Genomic DNA, 12,849 nt, shown 5'->3' on the forward strand with positions numbered 1-12,849 from the left:
AGGAAGCAGAAAGGCAAAAAGAAGAGGCAGGGTAAATTAGATACTCAATTCTTGAAGATTTGTGCTTTAAAAAGTCAGGTCCAGAAGTCCTGTCCTAAGGGTTAATTAACTATTCCAGATATATTGAGTTACCAGCAGAGGTAACCTTTTACTAATGGCTGTCAGGTATATTCTTCTTTTATTGCCAAAATGGGTTTTCATATGACACTGTGAATACTTGTCTGAAGTTTTGTCTCAGTTTGCCAGCCTTAGTATTTTGAGGCTAGGAAAGAAGGAGGCAAATACAGTCACACAAAATTCTCAGGTATAAAATCCCAGACTGTTTCTTTTTTCCCCTGTTACTAAAAATGGTAGGCCCATTTACAAATATGCTTGCTGTAGATGAACAACAAATTTCCCTACATGACATAGCTAAAGCTGAAAGGTAAAGTGAACTGCTACTTCATTAAAGTAGGTCTGCCCCTACTTCACTATGGGTCTGCCTAAAGAGGAGGATCAGCTCACAAGATTCACGTAGATAATTATGTATTTCTGAGAGCCTATATCTGAAAGGGCCTGTGAATTCCCTTGCAGCTCTACTAGCTTGGGAGCTCTCTTGCATTTTCTACTTACAGACACAAAAATTGGGCTAAAGGTCTTCCCTCTGGTTGTTTATTATGGGCATTTTTTATGATACAGGTACATTTTGTTGTCTCCAAATCTTACTAGAAGCCACACTTCATATGAAGTTAATCAACATAATTGTTTCACTGCGTGACTTTCTAATTCAGAAGATTTCAGCAGGAGTAATTTCTGTCACTCTTTATGCAGGAATTTCTCACAGGTTGAAATTTATCTTAGTGACTTTGAACTCTTTCACAGATGAAAGGTTCCCTTGACACTGCTGTGGAAATATAACTACTAACATTAAATTCCAGTCTGTGTTCTTTTTTAGCTACTTGGGGTTTCAACCTCCTTCCTTTATCTGAAAACAATAAAATTGAAATTAGCCATAGAGATTTTGAAAAATCCTCCTTTCAACATGATTGTTCATATTGGTGAATCTATTTTGCCACCATTTAGTGCAACACCTGAATATACCTTGAGAAACTTGATTTTCTTTAGTTCTCACTGTGGATTGCCCCCTCAGTAAGATGTTGACAGCTTTTGACAGCATTTATGAGCTTGTAGTTGTCACAACCACAAAAAAAATATTCAAGCTCTTGTAATTACATAGGTGCTACCTCATTATTTCCTAGGAATGTTATACCATGAATTGGCTTTTTTGTGAGATGCTCAGTGATGACTATGGCATAGGCTTAATGCAGAATCACAACAATTAAATTAGTGACCATCTCTGCTGCTGCCATTAGATTACTCAACCACAGTGATTCTGTTCTGTAATATAGTGCTTGTTCTACCAGGTTTTATTAGGACTGATTATCATACTCATCAACAAGTGCACTGATGGAGAGATATGCTAGGCTGATTAATCAAATCATAGCAAAACTTACTTGGACTGACAATGTAAGTTTTTATATCTCAAAGTTTATAGAGTTGCAACACCTTCCTTTGCCAGGACTCTTGTAAATATTCTGTATTTTATGCATCAGTCTGCATCATTACGGGCATTAAACTAACTTTATTTTTTGCATTTCATTTATGTGCACTGAGTACTGGTTCCATTTGTTTAGTCACTTTTCCAGTCTTTATAGCAGAGATCTGGGCCATAGAATTGTATCTAGCGGACTATTTATCTGACCCATCCACATACTAGATGAAGCAAGTTGCATTAAAATAAATGCTTGAGTCTCCATAATATAAGAAATAACTAGAAAGAAAACAAGACAGACTACAGAGGAAAACCTGTTTGAAGGAAACTGTGGGCCTTCTACCATAAACATAGTCCTGACTTTATCACGTATTTACGGAAAACACAATGACAGTAACTTACCTGTAGTTTTCTCCTCTGTTATTTCTGGTTACCATGTTTAGCAATTATGTTCTGATAAGAAGAGGACTAACAGTGAAGTATAACATTTTAACATTGCTGAAAATGTTAAAATAGGAAATGGTTACTTCGGACTACAGTGAGTGTGAGCTGGCTGATGTCAAGAAATGGTGGTTAGTAGATTCTACTAAAAATAAGTTGTGCGTAGTTATTCAGTATTTTTAACTGGTAAAAAAGCAGGGGTTTCAGAAGTCTGGTCTCTGGAACTATTTCACTGATGAACTTACTTGTCTTTATAATAAAAATAAAATCACTTTTTGGCAGGGTTCTCCATAACCAATTGACAAGTCTATTTAAGTCTGCTTCTCAAAGTTTTATTTTTGTATCCTATTTGTCCACAACTAATGAGCAGTGCAAAGTATCAGTTGCTAAAGTATGTGGTTTGAGTAGCACTGGACTCACTGGGCACTAATTACTAAAGTAGAAGTTAGTTCATAAAGCTTCAAGAAGCAACTAAAACTTGGGTTTCAGTGTTGCTAGAATCACTTCCAGGTGTTAGCCTATGAATCAGGTGAGGTATCATCACCGTCTCCTCAACTGTGTTTTAAAAAAAAAATATCCTTGGACCTTTACCAGATATTGTGCTTTATGGCAGTGAGAAAATAATAAGCCGATTAAAACTTTAATCTTTTATGCTCTATTTATTGGGCTTTTTCAACAGAGCACCTAAATGATCCATGTATGTTTGTAGGACTGTATATACACAGGAAAAAAGTGGCCCTGCCACAGAGCTGACAATTAAATGTAAGAGGCAAAAGGTGAAAATGAGAAAGCAGGAAACAATGACAGCATCACATAGGAATTGGTTCTTTTTTTTTTTTTGATTTGTTAAGACCACTGGTAAAGTAGGCATGTTATTATTTTCTTTCTTTTTTTTTTTTTTTTAATAAGAAAGCAAAAGAAAGCTGTGTGAAGATGGATAAACACCGTGACAATGAGCTAACTGAAGGGGCAGATTGGTGAAAGCAGAAAACTTCTTTGATTTGTTCTTACAAATCTTACAGTGCAATAATGGAAGAAGCTGTATGTTTGAAGGAAATAAACTAGTCAAGCATCTATTATTCTAAGCACCTAAATTCATCCTTGTTCTGCAGAAGAGTGGAAGTAGGTATGACTGAAGTATAGCCTTATACCTAAGTGAGTGCTGTAATGAATAAGAGTTCTGTTGAAATTTGTAAAGGTCTCATGAAATTACCACTCCATCCTATACATCCTCCTGCTCAAGCATGGAACTATTAAAGAATCCTCTATAACTAAAAGGAATAGCGTTTTGCCTATTACAATGCAAGAGTGCTTTAGACTAGGTAAATACTTCCTGGTTCTTAACATGATATTTAAGACTGTGATTCCCATTTCACACTTTATAATTTAGGTATTAATCTTTGACTCATCCTTGACATTCTCCTTTAACACCTACAAGTACTTTGGTGTACAGTACGTTTTGGAATTTAACAAAATTAGATATACTTCACTTTGCCAGAGAATGACTAGAGAAAAAGAGTATATTTTTCCTAAGTTGCTGGGTAAAAACCCACTTTTGCAGCTTTAGCAAGACCATGTGTGTCAGAGCAGCTATTTCACTGTTTCATAGGGGATCTAAATTTGATGAACAAACTGTGCAGACAGGAGAAACATTTTTAACCTATCACCTAAATTTGTTTTGCATACTCTTCTACATGTGTGTGCACCTCTGTGTATGTATTTTCTCCTTACTGAAGTTCTTTGTTACAAATATTTCAGATGGGAACACTTCTACTTTATTTCATGTATAAGCTCTCTGTATTTCAGGATCTCTCCTAATACTTCCTAACCTTATTCAGTGACCTATAAGACATAGATCAGACAGAGGACTATCTTGTTTCTAGTTTTCTTTTCCAAGTTCGATTGCGTATGTGCTAGTGGAAATCCATGAAATTTAAATGCTGTATAGAACATCAACAGCATCTGGTTTGGGAGCCAGAAACTGATGTTGGCTGCCTCCTAATCTCTCTCAGTGCCATTGCACTCACATTATAGCTGCCAATCCCTTCTCTAATGCAGAGGTGGATGTGTGGCAGAGATCAAGACTTCAAAGACATTGTCCTGCCTGTAATTGGGATTCCATTCTGTGTGCTGGAGCCAGAACAGCTATGTCCTGCGGGAAATAGCTCTCTGTGCTGTTTATGCCTCTTACCTTTAGCTTGATGGTTTTCGTTTGTTTGTTTTTTCCCCTAACCATCATCACAAGTTAGCATCCTGAATCTCATCTGGTTGGGCCTTTGTGCATGAAGGAGCAATAGAAACTGAAAAATTGCAAAAAGGATGAAATGTGAAAAAAATTAATCTCAGAAGAGCAGTGGCAATTGAAGGAAGTTTTGAGAAGGGGGTGAAATGACACATTGTGCTGGTTTAAAGGTAAACCAGCAGGGAAATGAACCCAATGCAAAAGAGATTATAAGTCAGAATAACAATTTAATAAAAATAATACAATAAATACAATTAAACTGACAAACAGTTGGTTTTAACCCACAAAACCCAGATGTATAACCCAGCACCGTAGGGCATGAACAGAGCGGTGTTCGTTGGGCCGCCCTCTCCCTGCTGAGCCCCATGTGGTCCCCCTGAGTCAAAAACGTAAAAGCAAAGGGAAAACTTGTTGGTGAGAGTGCTGGTTGCAGTCCAGTCGAGGGTGGTGATCGCAGTCCAGTTGGGAGTACTGTTGCAGTCTGGTCAAGAGTAGTGGTTGCAGTCTGGCTGAGAGTGGTAGTCGCAGTCCGGTCAAGAGTGGTGGTCTCAGAGCGGTGGTCTCAGTCTGGTTGAGAGTGGTGGTCACAGTCCAGTCCAAGTTCCGGTCTTTCTCTGTATCCCACGAGTGGTACAGAAGTCCTAAGACTCCAAGATTATATATCCTCAGGTTCAGGTAGGAACGCCCAGTACTTCCCTCAGGGCAGGGAGTTCCACAATGGGTGTGAGGACAGGAGCATCCTTCTATCTCACAGGCCTCTTAACACCCAGGTTATAGCCTGAGAGGTCAGGCATGCTCTGGGCAGCTGCTGTAAATGGTCTATTGTTAACAATTTCTGGGAAATGGCATGGAAGGCTATAGAATACACAGTTTTGGGTTACACCCACACAGTGATGAGCTGGTCCCAGCTGTTCTAATACACATGATCACCTAAGGAAGAAATATGGTATGGTTATCTTACTGAAATGTATGGAGCACTTGCGTATTGTGCCAGTGAGTTGAAACAATGGCAAGACACAGGAAGTCTGCCCTGGTGTCCCACTAATGGTAGTGGTCTGTCCTTTCCTCATGCTTTCTATTCCTCTGTTTTCTTCCATAGAGCAAGGAGGCTCTTCTCCCAGCACCTTTTGCTACTAATTGCAATGAGGAAATATTTAGATGGTAAATTCTTTCAGGTAGGGATTATTTCTTCATTGCCTGCTACAGTGGGACTTTTGAGTTATGACTACAGCCATTAGGGACTCAGAAAGGCAAATTACAACAAAGAATAGTAGTGGAATAGCACAAACTGTAAATTATTTATTTCCCGAAGATTGTTTAAAGCAGATGTACCAAGTACTTAGTGAAATCTCTCAGCAAAATCCAGATCTGCAAGGAATAGAACAAAATGCAGATCGGATGGAGCTGTCCCTTGTAATCACAGCAGAAGGAATCCATTCAGTTAATGACATCTAGGATATATGATTTTCTTGACCTCAGGTCATTACTGGGCTCCTTCACATAGTCAGCTCTAGGTTTAGGCAAGGCAGAGTTTCACAGTGAGGCAGACTGCTGGAGAGGAAGTGAGACTGTATAATGGCAGTGGTCACAGAGCTCTTTGACAGAGCTGTTTTGGTTGTTTGCTTTGCCAAGCAGTTACTGCCAGAGAGTTACAGTCCCTCCCAGAAGCAGCACTTCCTACCCCAGTCCCTCTAATTCCCCCAGTAGCAGCAGTGACACAAACCCAGCAGAAGACATGGGTGGCAGAAGACGACTTTGCGACTCCTGGGAGCAGCAGCATTTGCTGTTGCCTTGCAAGGGGGAAACTCAAGCCACTTTCTTTTTCACTTGCCAAGTTCTAGCTTTTAACCTGCTCAGAGTATTTATTAGCTAGTCCAATCTTAACAGATATTTCTGTGGTTACTCTTGAATAAATCAACTTTTTCTAGGGGGCAAAGGTGAATCTTTCTGCTGTGATAGCCTGTCCTCTCTGAGCCCTCCTGTCTTATCCCTTTGGAGTCAGCTGCTGAATCTTGGACTTACTATTGCTTCACTTGGTGAATATAACTTAAAGAGACAAATCCAAGTGATGATGACAGACACCATCAGAGAAAGAAGATGATAATGACTAGATGACAGGAATTTAATAGAAACATGTATGAGTAGTAAGAGTAAAGAAGTCATGGATGTGAAAATGGTAGGACACTTTATTGGCATAGTAATCACAATAGTGCTGTCCTGCACCCAGGGAGGAATAATCCCATTCACTAGTACAGGTAAAGGATTAATGATTGACCTGCTCAAAAGCAGCTCTGCAGAGAAAGACCTGGGAGGCCTGGTGGAAAACACAGTCCATGAGCCAGCAGTGTGCTCTTGAGGCTATGAAGACCAACGGTATCGTGGTATGCATTAGGAAGATTATAGCCAACAGGTGATCCTACCCATCTACTGCCCTTAGTGAGGCCATATCTGGAGTACTGTGCCCAGTTCTGGGTTCCCCAGGACAAGAAAGACATGGAACTCATGGATTGAGTCCAGTGGATGGCTATGAAGATGATTAGGGGACTGAAGCAGCTGTTCTATGAAGAAATGCTGAGAGAGATGGGTCTGTTTATCTGGGAGAAGAGATGAGTGAGGAGATCTTATCAATGCATACAAATATTTTAAGGACAGGTGTCAAGTGGATGGGGTCAGACTTTCTTCAGTGATGTGCAGTGACAGGACAAGGGGCAACAGGTATGACTGGAAACATGGGAAGTGTCACTTGAGTATGAGGAAAAATGTCTTGAAGGTGACAAAGCACTGGAACAGGCTGCCCAGACAGTCTGTGGAATCTCTTCCTCTGAAAATATTCAAAACCTGCCTGGACGCAATCCTGTGCAACCTGCTCTAGGCAAACCTGCTTTAGCAGGAAGGTTGGGCTAGATGGTTTCCAGAGGTCCTTTCCAACCCCAACCATTCTGTGATTCTGTGAGACAAGTAGGCCTTTTTTTAACCCATAATAGCAGTATCTGGCTTTGTCACAATTCTCCAGACAATTGGAGAGTCCAATGGATTATTACTTAGTGAAAAACCTTTGCAGAAGACAGACAGGGCTTGAAGAGCAGAATGCTTGAGAGGCTAGACAAATATTTATTTTGAGCATCTCAAATGTGTTTCTTCATTAAGGAGAAAATGGTCAAATGTGTTCTTAAAGGTTCTCACATATCAGAGTCTCGGGCTGGCTTTCTACTCACCCAGAGAGCACTATTATTCTCCCTTCGGCAGAGTAACTGAATACATTATTTCTACATGACACATTCTAGTTACACCATCTTGCTCAATTATTCATGATATGCACCAGAGGAAAAAAGAGGGAAAAAAAATACAATTTGCAGCAGCGCAACTGGGAGATTTTAAGAAAAGAAATTCTAATCCTAAGGGTCTTGTAATACTAGGAAGGCCTACCATGGAGGTTTTTCTGTCTTTCAAGGGAGGATTTAAGTTGTAGGTTAAAGAAACATCAGTGAAGAATGAGCCTGGCAAGGTTATTTTTGCCTTGGTGCGCAGCAATTAGAGAATTTCTCGAGGTCGCCTTCTGCCTTGTATTTCTGTGAATCTGTGCTTTTGTTGTTGTTTGCTGTCCATTTATTGATCTATCCCACTACGCTGTTCACCATTTAGACTGCAACTCTGCATTAAGTACTTCCTTCAAAGACTTTCTCCTTCTCCACTAATCTTTTTCCTGGAGAGCACGCTACATCTCTGTCTTATTAAACAGACACTGTTTAGGTATCCCAGGCCTCACTTCCTCAGACTTTTACAGTTTTTTCCAGCAAACTATATTTTCTCATAGGCTTCAGGCATTGGAAGGAAAATTACAGCCTAGAAATGAAAGTTCACATGACTAAAAAAATGTTAATGTCTCCCAATATGCACTATTCACATGGGGTCAAACAGAGGGCTTGCAGAAGATGGATGTAAAACACAGATTGATTTCAATAGTGCCAGAATTTGGCCAGAGAAACCTGTCATATAGAAAGACAGCTGCTATAGATACTGTTTAACTAGCCCCTTTCATAAGGATGCTTTAATTCCTTTATATACCTTATCCCATTTTCATGCTAAACCACATACAGAGCATTTTTACAAGGGCATGATAGGATAAGAGGCAAGGGCTTTTAATTTAGATTAGACGTTAGAAAAAAAGTCTTTACTGTGAGGGTGGTGAGGCACTGGAACAGTTTGTCCATAGAAGCTGTGGATGCCACATCCCTGGAAGTGTTCAAGGCCAGACTGGATGAGGCTGGATGGAGCACCTTGGTCTACTGGAAGGTGTCCCTGCCCATGGCAGGGGTTTAGGAACTAGACGATCTTTAAGGTTCCTTCTAACCCAAACCAGTCTATTTTTCTATGATTGATTCTCCCTTATTTCTACAGCCAAACAACTTGGTTTCATTTGTTATGACAGCCACTGAAGCCTCCCTGTGAGTTGCAGATGTTGAGCCCCTTTGGGCTTGCAGTGGGAAAAGGAGATTCTCATCAAGAGCTCATTTCTGCAGGCTCTTCCTAAAAGCAGTGAGGAATGAGAGGTGGGATTACTCTGAAGTATCCTCTGGGGTAACAGTTTTTTGTTGGCTGCTGACTTCATACAAAGCTCAGGGAGAATAGCTTCCCAGCTGAAATACCTCCTCAGGTGTGAGAACCTGGAGCAGAAGGTGTGGTGGCCCAATTCAAGCTCCACTTGTCTCCCTGGTCCAGTTCTGATAGGAAGTTTGTTGTTCAATGATTGTGTGGGAAGTTGTTAATGGAACTCTGTGACAAAGTGTGTTTCTTGAATGGTTTGCTGGCAGAAGCCCTTTTTATCCTAATACTAAAACATCTTGAATACCAAAACCTTGCCATAGTCAGTGAATTTCAATTTAGGACCTGTTTTAAAACAGAGATTGGTTTTATCTGCATGTGTTACATAGGTTGTACTCAACTGCTTATATTTCTGTACTTACACAAGTGAAAAACAAAAGCCAAGTAAGAAATACACGGAAAAAAACTCCATATCATAGGATTACAAAAAGCTGTTCAATAGCATGCCACAATATTCATTTCATACAGCAATTGTCTCCTCCTTTCTCTAGACTCTGTCCTACTCTTTCTGTCACATTGTTATTTCCACCTACCCATTACCTGTAGTTCCAGATACAATCATTCAAGGATGGACCTGGCAAAAGCATGGTCAATTCCTTTTAACTTTAGTTTTCTCAGTGGCTCCTTTGCTGGAAAAGTACCTGATTAGACCTTCATCTCATTGAACCATATTAGAAGGCTATAGGTATTTTTCAATGGTCTACGCCTGCTAAAGGGCTAGCAGAAGGAAGGTGAAAGAAAGATGATTTAGAGGAAGCAGCAAGCACTCTCTGGCTTCAGTCACAATCATATTGGTGTTGTGCCCATTTACCGCCTCCGCAGAAGCTTAGTTTCCTTTATACACTCTTTTTGAGGGAGCTGGGGTTGTTTAGCCTGCAGAAAAGGAAGCTTAGGGTAGACCTTACCACTCTCTACAACCACCTGAAATGTGGGGGTTGATCTCTTCTCCCTGGCAACCTGAGACAGAACAAGAGGAAATGGCCTCAAGCTTCACCAGGGGAGGTTCAGGTTGGACATGAGAAAGAATTTCTTCACTGAAAGGGTGGTTAAGCATTGAAATGGTCTGTAGAGGTAAGTGGTGGAGTCACCATCCCTGGAGGTGTTCCAGAAACAACTGGATGTGGCACTTAGTGCTATGGTTTAGTTGACACGGTGGTGTTTAGTCAAAGGTAGGACTGGATGATCTTGGAAGCCTTTTCCAACCTTAATGATTCTGTGATTCCAAAAGAAATACTGTATAAAACATTCATTATCATGGCTAGGCTTCGCGAATGAAGATTTGGGGGTATAAAACATTAAGTGAATTGGTATTTCTCCCTTTCTTTCCCATGCTGGGTATCTCGAAGTATCATAAAATTCTGCATAACAATGTTTTCTCCAAATCTACCATAAAGCTACTCAACCTAGTCTGTAGGTGATATCTGTCCTTGCCAGCTGGTAAACATTACAAGACCTCTTATTTGCAGAGCACCATACTCTAATAAAAAATAGAAGAACTCAGGCAATTAAACTCTTCTGTTTAATGAAGTGGACCACACTTCAAATCACTACTTGAGACACTTGAGAGACATTCTGAAAACCTGGAGTTTCTGTTATTGTTATAACAATGACAGAGGTGTTGTATTAGCACACAATAGCTCTCTTCTTATCTCATTTTATATATATATATGTATATATATATATACAGAAACATATATGTGAATCTATGTTTACATATTATAAAAATAGCTTTACATATTTCTTAAAATCTGGCCTACTTGAAACTGAGTTGCTTTTTGTGTATGTCTGACCACTTCAAAGGGGGTAACAGAAAGAAGAAGTTATTATCTAGTATTCTTGTATTTAATAATGATTTTACTGTATGGTGCTCAGTTCTGAAACAAGTATAGATAAAAGCTATAAGGAATAAAGAACAGCAAGGCAGATGATCTGGACAGCCAAATAATACCTGTGTGTTCTCTGTTACAGAAGGTTCATAACACAGAACTGTAAGCAATGGATATGTCTCTCCCTCCTGAAAAGGAGATTAAAGGAATCCATATTACTTTTATCTTTTCATTATTGTTATTTTAATATTTTAAGCCCCAAATTCAAGCTGACTTTAAGCAACTTCTAAAGCTATATGGGGCTGGGCAGAGGAAGGATTTTCAGAGACTGCTTCATAGCTTTTAAAGTTATTTCTATGACAGGGATTGCAGCCTGCAAAGATATTAAATACTGTCACCTTTTCTGGTTTGATAATCAGTGACTGATTTCTCCTCTTCCCCCTTCTTTTACAAAGACATTATAAGTTTTAATACCGGGTATTCCAAGACTACAAATATGACCATTCAGACAAGATATTTTTGGCCTTTGCTAATTTCCCCAATTGCTTTTTGAAAATCAATATTTTTTAATTGGTCACTTGAGCTTTTTTCAGTGACGTTGAACCTCTGATGCATGTCACTGAAGCATTTTCCAAACATTGTAGGCGTCATGCAGCAATTTTAGCATAAAAAGAAGAGTATAAGTAGAGATGGCGGGGGAGCAAATTACATTTTGTATATATAGTATTAAATGCTTCCATTAGTTGCCATAGGGATGGGCAGAAGTTGGTCTGAAATGACAGCTTTTCTGATGCTTGATGTGTTTAAAAAGAAAACACTGGGGGGAGGGGTTTTTATTGTTATTATTACCCTGGGATACTTTTATAGGGGAGGGGAAAATATTAAAGTCGTATTTCTCAAAAAAGATGCAGGGTGTCTACGTTAACAAACCAGGCATTACCTCTGAAGAGACACTGACCTCTACAAAACATGCATCTTTGTAGCTTCGGGGCTGTAATTCCACAGCTGCTCAGAGCTTCATTTCCCTTTTGTTGTGCAACACAGCAGCTATCACCACAACCTCTCCTCCTGAGCAGTGTCTGTAAATCTGCTGCACTAGTAACCCACGGAAAACCAGGTCTTGCAATTACTGCTGCACACACCCCAATTACAACAGAACTGGTAAAACCTGTTTGTCAGACCAGGCTTTTCGATTTGCTCACTTTAACATCCACTTGGCTCAAATATTGGAAATCAACAGAAAGCAAGCCCTGCTTTTATAGTTACCCAATGAGCTTCCACTTGATCATGTCAAAAAGCTAAGAGGAGCAAGTCAGTATCTCAGCATGTGAACTAAGCCTGTAGCCTTCAGATGTTAAAGCTGTCATTCATGGCAAGCCTGACTAGCAGTAGGATGCTGGCTGTGCCTTTGCCGGCATTCAGGTTCCTGGAAATTTTGTGTGGATGGTTATGTGTGTCATACAAGGGACACTTGCTGGTTTTGCTAACTGAAAAATATAAATGGTTCAGAAATTACTACTACACAATATGCAGATGAGAGTCAATAAGGAGGCTGAATGTAACAACCTTCAGTGTATCAGAAGGTAATCTGTAAGAGAAGGATCTACCTCGTAGGGAATGAAACTGAGGCGTTGTGCTTACTGAGTATAATCTAAATTCACTGGACTTTCGACTGATTTTTAGGGAGTTTTTAAACAAGCACCTGTAAAATTATTATTTTTCTTAATCTAACTTCTAGGCTGTGTCACAAGTACCTTTTTTCTTCATTTCCCCAAGGACAATGTTTTATTAAAATTACTCATCAGCCTGAGGGCCACTGAGGCCAAATATTTGAATGTTATTTTGTGAAGACTACCCATAGATCACCATGTCATTTGTCAGGGCAGTTATTTGCAGTCTACCTGTAGACACTGTTCTCTCAGTTCATGGGGATACACCTCACTTATATGGCTCTAGTGTCTCTAATAATTAGTGAAACTTGGGCAACAGAATAAATGCATAGTTGTTCTTCGCGATGGGGTTGGCTGAAAACAGGTGCAACCCGCATAAAACACTGGACCTGTCCTTGGCTGCTGGTTTTAGAAACCATTTCCAGTCTTCTGTTGAAACATCTGCTCTTCTGTCAAGCTGAAGAAACTGGAGGAGAGGATCTGCATTAGCTGTTCCGTAGCGGAGTGCAAATTTGGTGTTAGTCCTATGCATTCCTG

At 39.8% G+C, this 12,849-nt stretch overlaps 1 long non-coding RNA gene across 1 annotated transcript in view; it reads right to left on the reverse strand.

The window, feature by feature from the left end:
• Window positions 1-2,611: 2,611 nt before the first annotated feature.
• The window catches only part of LOC135418891 (uncharacterized), a 32,007-nt gene continuing 21,769 nt past the window's right edge, over window positions 2,612-12,849 (reverse strand). The window contains exon 2 of the long non-coding RNA XR_010432722.1: window positions 2,612-4,855. This is a non-coding gene — a long non-coding RNA (uncharacterized LOC135418891). The remainder of the gene's footprint in view (window positions 4,856-12,849) is intronic.

Source organism: Pseudopipra pipra, chromosome 1, assembly GCF_036250125.1.
Source record: "Pseudopipra pipra isolate bDixPip1 chromosome 1, bDixPip1.hap1, whole genome shotgun sequence".
Taxonomy (NCBI): Eukaryota; Metazoa; Chordata; class Aves; order Passeriformes; family Pipridae; genus Pseudopipra; species Pseudopipra pipra.